Here is a 17,558-nt window from a genome sequence, read left to right as displayed (position 1 = left end):
TTCTATACAAAGTTTGAAATCTGCATTAAAGTGTATTAGCCCCATTCCTGAGGCTTATTTAGAAAGGGTGGAAGTAAGGAAACTACAATTAAAAAACTAAGAAATAATCCTTCAGAGGAAGTATGTGCTTCATAGGTTATTGTAAAGATTAAATGGATTACTATATGTAAAGTGTTGAGCATAGTGGCTGGCACATGGTATTGCTCAACAAAAGTTATTCAAACTTTCTCCATTTTCTCATGTCCCTATTTTTTCCCCTTAAACCAACATAATCAAAATTAGTTTGACTGTTTTTAACACAAACATGAACAGTATTTGAAATAACTTTCTGCAGTTCACAAAGTGATTTTACAATCACTATCATTAAATACAGTTCAATGAAGAAAAAAAAGAAAGAAAACTAAAATTTGAGTGCCTACAACATGATAGCTACTGCACTGAGAATTAACATCTATTATTTCACTTAATTTGTTCAAGTAGGTTATTATTATACTAATTTCACAGATAAGAGAGCTAAGGTTGAGAAATATTTAGTAATTTGACCAACTTTGCACAGTAGTATTAAATTGAAGGGCTGTGATTTGAATTCTGTCTGGCTCCAAAGTTCATACCCTTATCACTAAAAACTATCTTAAGCCCTGTGAGAGAGAGTTTTTTATTCTCTTGTTCAATTACTCATTCATTCACTCCCTCACTCAATCAAACAATTCAATGGTGCCAGGCACACTGTTCTAAACTAGTGATATTAAAATTAATAAAACAGCATCTGCCCTCATAGCCTAGAGGGTGTATGTGTCTGAGGGAGGGATGGATGAACACAAATCAACCAGAAAACAATTAAGAAAGAGTTCAATAACAGTAATATAAGCAGAATGCTGTTGAAACATGGAGGGTAAATATTAGCTTGGGGGAATCTGGAGAAAGCACTGCAGAAGAAATATGATTTCACCTGAAATTTTTAAAATATGTGCTTATAACTTGATAAAAAAGCATCTACACAAAAACCTACAGGGGCCTTCCCTGGTGGTCCAGTAGTTAAGAATCCACCTTCCAATGCAGGGGACACAGGTTTAATCCCTGGTTGGGGAACTAACATCCCACATGCCACAGGGCAACTAAGCCCACAAGCCGCAACTACTGAGCCCGCACACTCTGGAGCCTGCATGCCACAACTAGAGAAGCCTGCGCACTGCAACAAAGAAGAACCCATGCACCAAAACAAAAGACCTAGCACAGCCAAAAATAAAAACAAAAACCTACAGCTAACATCACACTTAAAGGTTAAATACTAAATACTTTCCCCCTAAGGTTGGGAACAAAGCAAGGATGTCTGCTCTCACTACTCTTAATCAACATAATATTAGAAGTTCTAGGCACTGTAATAGGCAAGAAAGAGAAATAAAAGGTATACAGATTGGAAAGGGAGAAATAAAACTCTATTTGCAAATGACATGATGTCTACATAGTAAATCCCAAGGAATCTACAAAAACACTCATAGAAGTAATAACAAGGCCACAGGATATAAGATTAACACACAAAAAATCAATTGCATTTTTTTTTTTTTTTTTTGGCTGCACTGGGTCTTCACTGTGGGGAGTGGGCTTCTCTAGTTGTGGTGCCTGGGCTTAGTTACCCCACGGCATGTAGGATCTTAGTTCCTCGACCAGGTATCAAACCCGCATCCCCTGCATTGGAAGGCGGATTCTTAACCACTGGACCACCAGGGAAGTCCCAATTGCATTTCTATATACAGTTGACCCTTGAACAACACAGGGGTAAGGGTGCAGAACGCCCTAAGCAAGAGGAAAATCCACTTATAACTTTACAGTCACCCTCCAGTATGGGCGGTTCCATATCCTCGGATTCAACCAACAGAGGATTACGTAGTACTATAGTATGTATTTATTTTTACAAATCCATTTATAAGTGTACCTGCATAGTTCAAACCTGTACTGTTCGAGGGTAAACTGTACTAACAATAGACGTGCAGAAAACAAAATAAAAAACATATTATCATTTACAATCACTGTAAAAAAAAAAACTAGGGGGAACAGATGTATATGTATGACTGATTCACTTTGTTATAAAGCAGAAACTAAAAAAAAAAAAACAACTAAATACTTAAGTATATACACTTTCCAAAAACATGTACAGGGTCTGTATGTTAAAAGTATGATGAAAGAAATCAAAGCTGACATAAATAAACAGGCTTGTTCGTTGATTGGAAGACTCAACGTGATAAAAATGTCAATTCTCCCCAAATTAATCTATAAGTTTAATGCAATTCCTATCAAAATCCCAGAAAGGCCTTCTTTAGACCTAAACAAGCTTATTCTAAAATTTACATGGAGGTCTTCCCTGGTGGCACAGTGGTTAAGAATCCGCCTGCCAATGCAGGGGACACGGGTTCGAGCCCTGGTCCAGGAAGATCCCACATGCTGTGGAGCAACTAAGCCCGTGCGCCACAACTACTGAGCCTGCGCTCTAGAGCCCGCGAGCCACAACTACTGACCCCGTGCTTCGCAACAAGAGAAGCCACCGCAATGAGAAGCCTGCACACTGCAACGAAGAGTAGCCCCACTTGCTGCAACTAGAGAAAGCCCGCGCACAGCAACGAAGACCCAATGCAGCCAAAAATTAATTAATTAATTTTAAAAAAAACCTCACAAATTTTTTATCCTACACTTCTGAGGTTAAAAGTCCAACACACTCTCACTGGGCTAAAATCATGGTGGTAGTAAGGCTACTGTTCTCTTCTGGCTCTATTGCAGAATCTTTCCTTGACTTTTCCAGATGCTTAAGGGATGCCTGCATGCCTCTGCTTACGGTCCTCTTTCCTCCATATTCAAAATCAGCAACAGAGATTGAGTCCTTTTCACATAGCATCTCTTCTGCCTCCCTCTACCACTTTTAACAATCCTTTTAATTACATTGAATCCATCTGGATAATACAGGATAATCTCCCTATTTTAATATCAGCTGATTAGCAACCTTAATTCCTTTTTGCCACGAGGGAACATACAGGTTCTGAGGATAAGGACACAGATATATTTGAGAGTGCTATTATTCTGCTTGCCACAACTAATTTAACCAAAAAAAAAAAAAATGTTATACTTACATTGGGAGAGAAAGTGTGTGTGTGTGGGGGGGTAGGAAATAGCACTTTAAGTGTATTATTTAGAAATATATATGAAGGTAAATACAAAAAAGAAAAAAAAAGACAACATTTAAAAGTGCTCTGAAGAACAAGAATCAGGAGTGGGTAAGGAAGGGTAGAGCAGAAGAAAGATGTGTTTCCTTATAAGCCTTAAAGTATCATTTCACTTTTAAACAATGTACACACATTACTATGACTTGATTTTACTTTTAATGGCCTCAGATTTGCATGGCTTTATTGTCACAAACAAATCAGTTGCATAACGTTAGTAATCCCCTTGGGCACTGCTCAGCAAGAGCTAAGCAAAGAACTTTGAGGAAATTGTAGGAAATGTAGGAAAAATAACAATTTGGGGACCTCCCTGGTGGTCCAGTGGTTAAGGGGGTACAGGTTCAATCCCTTGTCGAGGAACTAAGAAACCACATGCTGCACTGCGTGGTCAAAACAAAAAAAAGAGAAAAATTTAAACCATAACTATGGAATCTGTCCTGACTAGGGACACGTATCTTTCTGCATTCTGATTAAGAAATCTAGTCAGAAAGTTCCTAACTAGTTTCCTGAAAAATATCTGTGATCTAGAGAGGAAGGAGATTATGTCTAATAATTGGGAACTAGAATCTGAACAAGATTAGTGTCATAAGCTCAAATAGTGGTTCACCCTCATCAATGACACCACAAATAGGGTTCTGTTCAGTGTATCAGTTCCAGGTGAAAAATGGCACTGGGCAAAGTCAGGATAATAGAAAAGCTTTCGACTTGTTAGGGAATAGAAAGTAGTTTACACTGGCTGAAATAAGACAGTGGAAATCTAACTAGAAATAAAACTAGAATCACAAATCACAGGTTAGTCTTTGATAGTCAATGGCAGATCACTGAATGCTATTGAACAGGAAAGTGACAAAGAGTAAAGCATACATTCTTACTCAGTTTTTTTAAGTGGTTGATATTCAGTGAAGCTCAAGGAAAGCCAATCCACTGCCAAGACTATAGGGGACACTGGAGGCTCCCAGGTACAAAATTTAAGGAGGCACTCACTCTCAAGGTCAATCAAGTAACCCTGCACTTGCACAACCCTGAGAGTTAAGTGACGGCCTCCTTAAATTTTGCACTTGCACAACCCTTAGTATCCTTATTTTGTGTGCTAAGCACCTCATTTGTCTCATTCGTAATAGCTAAAAAGTAGAAACAACCCAAATGTCTCAACTGATGAATGGATAAAAAGAATGTGCTTTATTCATATAATGGAATATGGAATATTTTTTGGCCATAAAAAGAATAAAACATTGATACATGCCACAACATGGATGAACCTTGAAAATACTATGCTGAATGAAAGAAGTCAGTCACAAAAGACCACATATTGGTATTTTATGATTCCATTTATATGAAATGTCCAGAATAAGTAAATCTATACAGACAGAAATAAATTAGTAGCTGCCAAGGGAGGGAGGGGTTGGGATGGAGAATGACTGCTTATGGATATATAGTTTCCTTCTGGGCTGATAAAATGTAATAAAATTGATTGAAGTAACAGTTGCACAACTCTGCACATATAGTAACTTTTGAACTGTACACGTTAAATGGGTGAATTGTATGATATGTGAATTATACCTTAATAAAACGTATTTTAAAAGCAGATGCTTAGGGCTTCCCTGGTGGTGCAATGGTTAAGAATCCACCTGTCAATGCAGGGGACACAGGTTCAATCCCTGGTCCAGGAAGATCCCACATGCTGCGGAACACCTAAGCTCATGTGCCACAACTACTGAGCCTGTACTCTAGAGCCTGCAAGCCACAACTACTGAGCCCTCATGCTGCAACTACTGAAGCCTTCACACCTAGAGCCCATGCTCCGCAACAAGAGAAGCCACCACAGTGAGAATCCCGCGCACCGCAACAAAGAGTAGCCCCCGCTCGCCTCAACTAGAGAAAAGCCTGCACGCAGCAACAAAGACCCGACGCAGCCAAAAATACAATAAATAAATTTTAAAAAAAACCAGGGACTTCCTTCGTGGCACAGTAGTTAAGAATCCGCCTGCCAATGCAGGGGACACGGGTTCGAGCTCTGGTCTGGGAAGATCCCACATGCCGCGGAGAAACTAAGCCCGTGCACCACAACTACTGAGCCTGCACCCTACAGCCTGCAAGCCACAGCTACTGAGCCCCCGAGCCACAACTATTGAAGCTCATGCACCTAGAGCCTGTGCTCCACAACAAGAGAAGCCACTGCAATGAGAAGCCCGCACACCACAACAAAGAGTAGCCCCCGCTCGCTGCAACTAGAGAAAGCCTGCACACAGCAATGAAGACCCAACACAGCCAAAAATAAAACTAATTAATTAATTAATTATTTTAAAATTTCACTTTATACATAAAAAAGCAGATGCTTAGTAACTATCTATTGAAATAAGGCATAAAAAGGATGAAAGTCATTGTGAAATAAGAACAAGTTGAATTTTTAAAAGGAGTTGTTTCTTTTCATGAATTTTTAGGGGAGGCATAGGAAAAGACACCTCTAAATCAGACTTCTATACTTTGCCCAATTAAAATCATTACCAGAGTTTGGTTCATACAGATTTCCTACCCAAAATAACTTGCTATGTGGCAATTTGTGATTTAAACATTGGTGTTGACTGATAAAGCATGAATAATTTAAACGTGTATTCTCAATATCAATAAATACTCTGTAACTCTGAGGTGTCTAAAACCTACCTTTGTAATTACAAAATTTCTTATTTCAATTCTGTTAAATAACTAGAAGTTTCCTTAGACCTGGTGGGCCCGAAGAAGGGGAAAAACCCAAGATTAAAATGATATTGCCTTTCTCTGGTGTTCCCCAACACTGTAGGAACACCCATGATGTAATTCTCAATTGTTCACAAACACCTTTCTGGTCTTCAAAGACCACAAGTAAAGATAAATAAGAGGCTGAAATAGCAAAAAAGGATCAAGGAACTTGTTTTCTTTTGGCACCATACAGCTTTGACTGGGGCCAACACCCAGGACAGGATGCACCACCAAAGGAAGTGAATCTGCACAGGGAAACAAGAGCTGAGCCCAGGTCAGAAATGAGACAATGACATACAAAGAGAAAGCTCTGTTTCTATAGTAAGTGAATTTTTCTACAAACCTACTATGAAACTAATGTATTAACTAAAAAGTATTTATCCAAATTTTCTTCTCAGGAGAAAATTAACATTTTTTTCTTCTGGGAAGTCACTGACTTCCCACCAGCTTTATATTAAAAGCCTACTTTTCATGTCTTAGGAAAAAATGAATCTATACACAGGTCAGAATAAAACTGACAAAAACATATTTTGCAAGAGTCCAATATAGTCTTATCCTCAGTTTCTGTTTTCATTTAAAAACTCAAATGCTATTTGAGGGAATTCCCTGGCGGTTCAGTGGTTAGGACTCAGTGCTTTCACTGCCAGGGCCTGGGTTCAATCCCTGGTGGGGGAAGTAAGATCCCGCAAGACTTGCAGCGCAGCCAAAAAAAAAACAAAAACAAATGTTATTTGAAAAATGTGCTTTTTGGACCATGTTTCTTGCTTTCAATGTGGTACAGGAAGGTACTGTTAATGGAAAGTGCTAAAATACTGAAATGTCAATTTCAGAAACTTCATTAGTTGCATACCAACAATGAAAGGACTATATTTTCTATTTGCAAAAAACAAATGTAATAGGTTTTTCTTAAAAGCCACTGGTCGGTACTTCCCTGGTGGTCCAGTGGTTAAGATTCCGTGCTTTCACTGCAGGGGGTGCAAGTTTGATCCCTGCTCGGGAAGTTCCTCATGCTGCACGGTGTGGCCAAAGCCACTTGCCTACATAGCCAAACTGAAATAAGGAAAACTCTGAAAGAGTAACAGAAAATTTAAAACTTTTTTTTTTTTTTTTTTGCGGTACGCGGGCCTCTCACTGTTGTGGCCTCTCCCGTTGCGGAGCACAGGCTCCAGACGCGCAAGCTCAGCGGCCATGGCTCACGGGCCTAGCCGCTCCGCGGCATGTGGGATCTTCTCGGACCGGGGCACGAACCCGTGTCCCCTGCATCGACAGGCGAACTCTCAACCACTGCGCCACCAGGGAAGCCCTTAAAACATTTTTATACATACAACAATCCTACATTCATGTATGTGTCTGATATAAACCATCAATAAAAAAAGAGAAATACAGTAATTCACAAATTTACTATATGGCACTGTCCCCAAAACAAAAACAAATAGAATTTGGATAGCCTTTTCTATAGATGTATCCTCTGGGGGGAAAGACTGAAAAGTGAACCTCAAACTGAATTCTTCTTTTCCACTAATTCTCATTAAACATAAAAAAAATGTTCATATTTTTAACATTGATAGACCAACTTAAAAACTTTAGTGAAGATGTGATCAAGTTGGTGACTGGTTCAGCATTAATGTGGACATTAGAATTTATTTTCAGTATTATTTCTTCTGGGAACAATCGTGTTTTACTAGCAGCTAAATTATCTCTTTTAGTACTTCATATGATTTTCCAAACTCCATACCCAGCCATTCCTACTCTTCCCAATGTTCAGCAATTTCTCCAGAACATTTTCCTTGTCAGCTTCTGCCCTCTCTTACCTTTTAGTTGATGCTTTCACTTGCAGGCACACCCAGACCTTAACAGGACAGGGAATTTATCAGCAGCTATCAGCAATGGAAAGGTTCTGGAACGGGATGGGGAGTTATGTGTGTGACCAGCAATTCATGGATTTTTCTCTGCCTTCTATACTTGGCCATTTTGACACAGCCTTTAAGGCAAATACCCACCCTACCTTGGTAGCTCTGCCTATTCCTCTCAAGTGCTATCCAACAGAACTTTCTGCACTAATGGAAATGTTCAATATCTGCACTGCGCTGTTCAATATAGTAGACACATGTGACTACTGTGTACTTGAAATGTGGCTGGTATGACTGAGGAACTGAATTTTTATTTAATTTTAATAGCCACATGTGTCTAGTGGCTTCCATATTGAACAGCACAGCTAGCCTAGATTCCTGCAGAGACTAAAGCTATTGCTCTAATGCCAAACCCCTTGGCTAGTGACCAGACACCCAACCAGGATCAAGCTAGCCCTGTCTCCTAGAAGATGTTCCTTGTATCCCCCAGCTTGGTGAGAGGGTCCTCCAGTGAATCATCTGGAACCACAGAGTGACTACCTGCCTAATTTTCTATAGCTCCTACCATCTCAACCCCTACTGCTTTGAGTTGGAGTTACCACCTTCCTTTAGACACTGCACATTAGATCAGTGCTTCTCAGACTTTAAGGTGTATATGAATCACCTGGGGATCTTGTTAAAATGCAGATTCTAATTCTGCATTTCAAACATGCTTCTAGGTGCTTGGTACCTAAACTACGTGGTACTAACCCTAGGTTCTTGGTTCTCCTAACCCCTGATCTGACTGGTGTTACTGATGGTTCAACAGCAAACATATGAATTCAGACCTCCTAAGTCATAGTATACTTTTCATTGATCAAATATTTGCACCATGTAATGAAGCTGCACAGCAGTATCAATTTTGAGCAGTAGATGATGTTATTTGATGTGATATACCATTTTTTAAGCATACTATTTTACAGAGGAGGCTATGACAATGAGCTAAAGATCACAGTTCTAATAAGTGAACAACTGGAATGGGAACCAAGGTTTGTTTTGTTCCAAAGCCCACATTCTTTCTGCTATGCCAACCACCCCCTCAATGCTAAACTCAGGAATGTCCACATGTCAGGATTTCCCTTCAGAAGTGAGCTGTGAAGGAACATTGCTCCTAAAGAGTTATCTTTTTTACCCAGGTATAACAGTAATCAGAAAAACCAGCTTCTTCCATGTGTATGATTAAATATCAGACAAGATTATTATTTATATATTCTATTGTGTATTTTCAACCTGATTAATTTTATTCAGCTATTGTCTCCCCAAATTTAAATTCAACTCCTTTAACTCAGATAACACATCACTATAAACAAGATTAAAAGAGTTTCTGACTTTTCTAATCAAATCTCATTTGAACCCAGAAGTGAGCTTTTTTCCTCTATTTTTTTTAATTAATTTATTTTATTTTATTTTATTGTTGGCTGTGTTGGGTCTTCATTGCTGCACACGGGCTTTCTCTAGTTGCAGCGAGTGGGGGCTACTCTTCGCTGCGGTGCACGGGCTTCTCATTGTGGTGGCTTCTCTTGTTGGGAGCATGGGCCCTAGGTGCATGGGCTTCAGTAGTTGTGGCACACGGGCTCAGTAGTTGTGGCACACGGGCTTAGTTGCTCCGCGGCATGTGGGATCTTCCCAGACCAGGGCTCGAATCCATGTCCCCTGCATTGGCAGGCGGATTCTTAAACACTGCGCCACCAGGGAAGCCCCTTTTCCTCTATTTTTAATTCATAGTTTTATTCACCAGACTTGGTTTGAATAATTCTAACCCTCTTAGAATTTTCCTATTGTCAAGATAACTTCGAAGCATTGCAGTAGCACATTCTAGTGTTTTACCCATTCATGGTCAAAAGGTTTCCCATAAAAACAAAGAGCAAACTAAAAAACATTGCAAGCTACATAATAAATGATTAATATTTTTACCATAAAGAACTATAAAACATGTCAAAATAAGAAAAAAAATGCATACACCAAAATGAAAATTGGCAAAGACATGAAGAGCTGAAAAAGATAAGTATCTTGAAAATCCAAAAGAATCAAATGAAAAACCATTTAAATCATTTTTAAAATAGATTTACTATGTTATCCAATTCAAGATCAACACAGAAGTATCAATAGCTTTCCAGCAATAACCAATTTTTTATATGTCATGAGTAGAAGATCCCAATTGCCATATCAACTTTAAATAATCATTAAATAACTAGAAAAGTAGACATGTGCAAGACTACTATCAAGAGAACTATAAACTTTTCTAAAGGATTTTTTTAAACCTAAATAAAGAGAATACACTGTTTCTAAATGTAAAGTCTCCACATTGTAAATTCATGGGTGTACAAATTCACCGATAAAGTAAGTTATTTGTTGCAATCAATCCCATTTACATTCCCAACAGAATCTTTGTTTGTAACAAAACCTGAAAGACTGTTTCTGAAAGGAAAAAAAAAAAATCTCTTCTTATATATATATGCTAAGACTGAGGAGGACCTGACCTTCAGCAATAATTAAAACTGGGTGGTATTGGGAATTCCCTGGTTAGGACTCTGCACTCTCACTGCCAGGGCCCAGGTTGGATCCCTGGTTGGGAAATTAAATCCTGCTAGCCCTTGGTGCGGCCACAAAAAACAAAACAAAACCAAAAAGCCTGGGTGGGGCTTTCCTGGTGGCACAGTGGTTAAGAATCCGCCTGCCACTGCAAGGGACACGCATTCGAGCCCTGGTCCAGGAAGATCCCACATGCCGCGGAGCAACTAAGCCCATGCGCCACAACTGCTGAGCCTGCACTCTAGAGCCCGCGTGCCACAACTACTGAAGCCCACATACCTAGAGCCCGTGCTCCGCAACACGAGAAGCCACCGCAATGAGAAGCCCGCGCACCTCAACGAAGAGTAGCCCCCCGCTCGCCACAACTAGAGAAAGCCTACGCGCAGCAACAAAGACCCAACGCAGCCAAAAATAAATAAACAAATAAATAAATTTTTAGAAAAAAGAAAACAACCAAGTTAAAAGAATATGCAAAGAACAGAATAAGAAATTTCACAAAAAGAAATGTAAACAGCCAATAAAGAAACAAAAAGATGCACAAACTCACAAGTAATTTGGAAACTATAAATTAAAAATTTTAAATTTACCCATTATATTAGTAAAACAGCACAAGATTGATGTCAAGTATCAGAGGCAACTTCATAAACTGCTGATGGAATAAAGAATGGTACATAGACTGTAGGGCAAATTGGCTGTATCTTTCAAAATTAGAAACATCTATACATTTTTTTTTTTTTTTTTTTTTGCGGTACGCGGGCCTCTCACTGTTGTGGTCTCTCCCGTTGCGGAGCACAGGCTCCGGACGCGCAGACTCAGCGGCCATGGCTCACGGGCCCAGCCACTCCGCGGCATGTGGGATCTTCCCAGACCGGGGCACGAACCTGTGTCCCCTGCATAGGCAGGCGGACTCTCAACCACTGCGCCACCAGGGAAGCCCCATGTATACCATGTATACCATGTAAACAACAATTCTAGGCACCTACTCTAGAGTTATTCTAGGACATTTGCACAAGAGACAAGAATAAAGGATGTTCATTTCAGTGTTGCTGATAACTGCAAAAATCTGAGAAAACTTAAATGTCCATAGATAAGGAAACAATTAAATAAATTAGACATTCAAACTGAAATACAATCAGCTGTTAAAAAGTGTGTACTGACAGGATGAGATCTCAAAAGCATATTGCTAAGTTTAAAAAAAAAAAGAACTACAGGAAAACAAAAGAGCTATAGGAAAAAAAATTATCAATCCACGGACTTAAAAAAGATATAAATAGATATAGAAATTGCATATATTGCAGGAAAAAGAACTGGAAGAAAATTCACCAAACAGGATAGTTCTAGAAGAGGAACCTTTGCTTCTTAGCCTCTACATAAAGAATTATGTTTTTAAAGAATGTATTCTTTTTCTCTTTCTTCAAATTAAGTACACAATTTAAACATTTGTAAGGTTTTTAAATGTTTTTAAAGACAGGGGCTTCCCTGGTGGCACAGTGGTTAAGAATCTGCCTGCCAATGCAGGCGACACGGGTTCGACCCCTGGCCCAGGAAGATCCCACGCGCCACGGAGCAACGAAGCCCGTGCGCCACAACTACTGAAGCCCGCATGCCTAGGGCCCGTGCTCTGCAACAAGAGAAGCCACGACAATGAGAAGGCTGTACACTGCAATGAAGAGTAGCCCCTGCTCGCCACAACTAGAGAAAGCCCACGTGCAGCAACGAAAGACCCAACGCAGCCAAAAATAAAAACAAATAAATTAATTAATTTAAAAAATAAAAGAAATTTAAATAATAAAAAAGACAGAGAAGTCAACAAAAAATATTGTTTTAATTTTCAGTTTCCAGATTATGTGAGTTTGCGCATCTTTTTCTTTCTTTCTTTTTTTAATTGAAGTAGCTATTTTACAACGTTGTGCTAGTTTCAGATATACAGCAAAGTGATTCAGAGATAGATAGATAGATAAATAGGTAGAGAGAGAGATAGACAGAACAAATTGTTTTTCAGATTCTTTTCCATTATAGGTTATTCCAAGATATTGAATATAGTTTCCTGTGCTATACAGTAGGTCATTGTTAGTTATCTATTTTATGTATGGGGACTTCCCTGGTGGTGCAGTGGTTGAAAGTCCGCCTGCCAATGCAGGCGACACGGGTTCGAGTCCTGGCCCGGGAAGATCCCACATGCTGCGGAGCGACTAAGCCCGTGTGCCACAACTACTGAAGCCTGCATGCTTGGAGCCCATGCTCTGCAACAAGAGAGGCCACCGCAAGGAGAGGCCCGCGCACCGCAACGAGGAGCGGCCCCCACTCGCCACAACTAGAGAAAGCCCGTGCGCAGCAACAAAGACCCAACGCAGACAAAAATAAATAAATAAAATAAAGAAAAAAGAAAAAAAAAGTATATAAGAAAAAAAAAGAATCCGCCTGCCAATGCAGGCAACACGGGTTTGACCCCTGGTCCGGGAAGATCCCACATGCCAAGGAACAACTAAGCCCGTGTGCCACAACTACTGAGCCTGCGCTCTAGAGCCCATGAGCCACAACTACTGAGCCCACATGCCACAACTACTGAAGCCCATGCGCCTAGAGCCTGTGCTCCATAACAAGGAGAAGCCACCGCAATGAGAAGCCTGCACACTGCAACAAAGAGTAGCCCCTGCTCACCGCAACTAGAGAAAGCTCACACACAGCAATGAAGACCCAACACAGCCAAAATAATAATAATAATAATATTTTATATATAGTACTGTGTATCTGTTAATCCCAAACTTCCCCTCCCTCCCCTTTTGGTAACCATACGTTTGTTTTCTATGCCTGACAGTCTGTTTTTTATTTCTTTATTGGCTGTTTATATTTCTCTCTGTGAAACTGCTCATTATATTCTTTGCCTAATAAAAAATAATAAATACAGGAAAATGTTCAACTTCACAGGTAACCAAAGAGATGGAAATCTAAAATGAGATATCACTTTTCAGCTACCATGTAAATTGTTTTTGGTTTGTTCAGTGTCTATATACTATTGCTAATATAAATGCTGAGAAAGTAATACTTTCTCCCGGTGGACAGAATCTTTCCAGAGGCTGTTGTGTATCAAAGTAGAAGAAAAGGTCTCCAGGCTCTCCGGTGGTGGGTGGAGTTATAGAAAGCTTTTAGACCATTATTCTCTTTACACATCATCAACTGCTTTCAGTTTTCAACCCTTCTGGAGAAGTTCCCGTTCTCACCACTGAAGGCTCTTCCTATCATCTCACTCTCTTGCTCTAAACCTTTCTTGGAAAAATGTTTCAATGCCTCAAAAATAACTCACATTAAAACATGGGCACACAGCCCACTTAGTTAAAAGGTGTTAGAAAACATTGGAATCTCATTCACACCCCCGTGCTATTCCAGCTAAAATCTGTACTGATGAGGGACTGATGCAGAAAGTCAACTCAATGAAAAAAAATCACTGACTCACCATCAAATCTGCATGTAATTCTTAAGAATACCTGGGACATTGCATTAAATGACTTTGGGCAAGTCATTTAAAAGTTCTCAGTTTCCTCAATATAAAAGGAAGATATAAAATTTGAATTTCAACCAGAAAATCAGATTTTGGACTTCGGAATATAGAGTTTTAAGAACCTGGAAGTAAATATACAAAAAAATAAAATAAAATATTTTTTAAATGCAGTATACAAAAATTTTTACCTAAATCCCTTAGTCTGCTGTAATAACATTTGCCCCGTATATGAATATAGATAACCATTTCCACTGTTAAAATGATCACTTTCTGGAAGCTTACAGATGTTAACAATTGCTTATTAACTATTTTCCCAAGCATAGCTCCCAATACAATCATATACAACATGAATATGGTAATGTACTCAATTCTCTGTACAATACAAACCTCATATTCAGCATCATGCTAATATTCAAATTAGTTCCTCATATGCAGTGTCAATATTTGAGGGAGAAAACTCTATGAATAAAGAGACACAGAGATTGAATTCTGATCTTCTGACCAATTCCACGTTCAATGACTGGCCCCCTACCCCCATTCCAAGGCCCCCTTACTGCAAAAGAAAGGAATCTTGCTTAGATTACCAGTCACATATATTTCCAACTCCAATCCCTAATCTGCCATTACTAGCTCTATGATCTTCTGCAACTCCCTTAATTTTTTAAGCTTCAGTTTTCTTATGTTTAAAATTGAAGTATTAGTACCAGCTGACTAGCAGAGTGTTGTGAAGATAAAATGAGATAATTGGGGGTGTGGGGGGATAAATAAATAAAATGAAATAGTGTGCCTAGGACATTAATAATCAATCAATGAATGTTAGCATTTATGCTTATTATTATTATTATTATTGACTTAATGTTCAGGGGCTTCCCTGGTGGTGCAATGGTTAAGAATCCGCCTGCCAATGCAGGGGACACGGGTTCGAGCCCTGGTCCGGGAAAATCCCACATGCCGCGGAGCAACTAATCCCATGCGCCAAAACTACTGAGCCTGCGCTCTAGAGCCCGCTAGCCACAACTACTGAAGCCCATGCGCCTAGAGCCCGTGCTCCGCAACAAGAGAAGCCACCTCAATGAGAAGCCCGTGCACCGCAACCAAGAGTAGCCCCCGCTCACTGCAACTAGAGAAAGCCCACACGCAGCAACGAAAACCCAACGCAGCCAAAAATAAATAAATAAAATAAATAAATTTTAAAAAAATGTTCAGTGATACTTAAGAGTACTTTAAAAACACTATTAGGGCTTCCCTTGTGGCGCAGTGGTTGAGAGTCCGCCTGCCGATGCAAGGGACACCGGTTCGTGCCCCAGTCCAGGAAGATCCCACATGCCGCGGAGCAGCTACGCCCGTGAACCATGACCGCTGAGCCTGCACATCCGGAGCCTGTGCTTCGCAGCGGGAGAGGCCACAATAGTGGGAGGCCCGCGTACCGCAAAAAAAAAAAAAAACACTATTAAATTATGAACTGCTCTGTGAATTTTCTCCTCAAGCTTCCATTCTAATTTTATCTCTTCTGAGAAACGTAATGTGTTTTGTTGATGCAGCATAGTTTAGAATCTGCTTAATATTTTGTAATTTTTTAAATAATTTCTTCCATTTTAGTCTTGTCAACCTATGTAAACTCCTCAGGGCCAGAACCTTGTTTCAGAAGCCTGTGTTCACATATATATTGTGGTTACTACAATGTAATGATTTGTTACTCTATTTCTCTCCCTTCCTAGGCTCTGAGCAATTCCAAGGCAAAGAGCAAGGCTTACTTATATTTGTATCCTGGAGACTTAGTAATCAGACACAAAATAGGTCTCAATAAATGTTTGTTGAAGGGATAAATGAATGAATTAATCTTTTTCCCCCCTGCAATGTCTTACACAGTACTCTACACATAATAGGAACTCAGTAAAGCTCCTTAATGGATTCATGGAGAAATCTTTTGGACTCAACCACATAAAGCTTTATCTTGCCTCAGAAAAGCATTTCGACTTTAAAGGTTAGCTACTAACATTACAAATTAAAAGTTTTAGTCTAACATATATCAAATAAATAGGTTCAGTGACTAACCACATCAAGGCTAGCTCTACAAGGATTAAAATCCACTATTCTAATTAATGAATTTGTAAACCTCAACAAGGAGAATGCCAGTTACATAATCAAAAGAGAGGTTATCAAGGATCGAACCCACACCCCCTGCAATGGAAGCCTGGAGTCTTAACCACTGGACCACCAGGGAAGTCCCTGTTTTTCTTTAATTAACAATGATCTTTTGATGTTCCTACTTCCTGGTTTCTTGCAAAAACTCCTATATATCCTGGCTCCTCCCTTACATCTTCAGAGCAGTCCCTCAAAGTCATCTGAGAGGCTGTCTTCCAGGCTTAAGTCCTCAGCAAGTCCATCAAATAAAACGTTAATTCTCAATAAATAAATAAATAAATAAAGAGAGGCTATGCCTTTGCAAATTTATACCTACAAAAGATAGTGAGAAATAATTATCAGAAATAATTATTTCTGAGAAATAATTATCAGAAAGCTTGTATCTGTATATTGAAATGAACAAATTATTTTTTATGCCTGAATTGATGCCACTGTTTTCACTAGAAATAAGAGTTAACAGCAAAGTGATCCAAACCTGTCTCTAGAAAACAGTCCTTGGGCTTCCCTGGTGGCACAGTGGTTGAAAGTCCGTCTGCCGATGCAGGGGACACGGGTTCATGCCCCGGTCCGGGAAGATACCACATGCCACGGAGCGGCTGGGCCCGTGAGCCATGGCCGCTGAGCCTGCGCGTCCGGAGCCTGTGCTCCGCAACGGGAGAGGCCACAATAGTGAGAGGCCCGCGTACCGCAAAAAAAAAAAAAGAAAAGAAAACAGTCCTTGAGACTCAGAGAGTAAATGTTTTGCCTCTCAGTGATTTTTAACTCCCAGAAGACTCCTTTTATTTCCAGATTGACGGATATTCAAAACTCTTTCTGTCTCCTAAAAATAAAACTTCATCCATTTCTTAAAAGGCAAACAACCTGAATAGACACACTTTCGGGACACTAGGTTTTATATTCAAGTATCTAAAACTATCCCTAGTGTTCAGCCTTGTGCTGCTGCAGTAGAAACATTTTTCTTAGTTTTTAAATTACATTCGTGGAAGGTTTAAATGTCGTACTGTACATTCTTTCACTGTATGATCTAAACTGATTTTACACCGCATATATAATTTCATAAGTACACCGTAAAGGAATTCTACACTTGAATGAAACTGGAAAGAAACGTGAACTTAGCACACACCCCCTTCTTCCAACTCGATACGCACATCTTAGTTTTTTTTTCTCAGGAATTTCTCTCTCCCGCCCCCACCCCACACTTTATTTCAGAGCAGCAACATTCATTATCCCACTCACCACTACCGAAAGATCCTTTCCCACTAATACTATTTCACCAGGACCTTCCTTTCACATCTCAGAGTCCGTGGGGGATTTCTTTGGAAGGGGGGGTGGGCGGTGAAGTTCCGGGACGCCACCATTCCCGCCATGTCCTATAGGACCCAGGTCCTAGCGCGCAGTCCCCGACCAGCCTCAGGCAGACCCCAGGAAACTGCGAAGGTCTGACACCGCACCCCCCATCTCCGCCAGGGCAAAGCAAACCGGGCCCAACCTCTAGGCTCCCATTCAACGTACCCTCCTCCTCGCTGTACCCCATTTCTTCCCACTTAC

General features: G+C 40.0%; 1 protein-coding gene across 1 annotated transcript in view; it reads right to left on the bottom strand.

The window, feature by feature from the left end:
- USP54 (ubiquitin specific peptidase 54) overlaps positions 1-17,558 on the bottom strand; it is a 152,831-nt gene that overhangs the window by 135,254 nt on the left and 19 nt on the right. The window lies entirely within an intron of this gene.

This window comes from Mesoplodon bidens (assembly GCF_964165515.1).
Source record: "Mesoplodon bidens genome assembly, chromosome: 1".
In the NCBI taxonomy this organism is placed as follows: domain Eukaryota; kingdom Metazoa; phylum Chordata; class Mammalia; order Artiodactyla; family Ziphiidae; genus Mesoplodon; species Mesoplodon bidens.
Note: the sequence above shows the minus strand (reverse complement) of the source record. Positions and strands in the feature narration are given on the sequence as shown.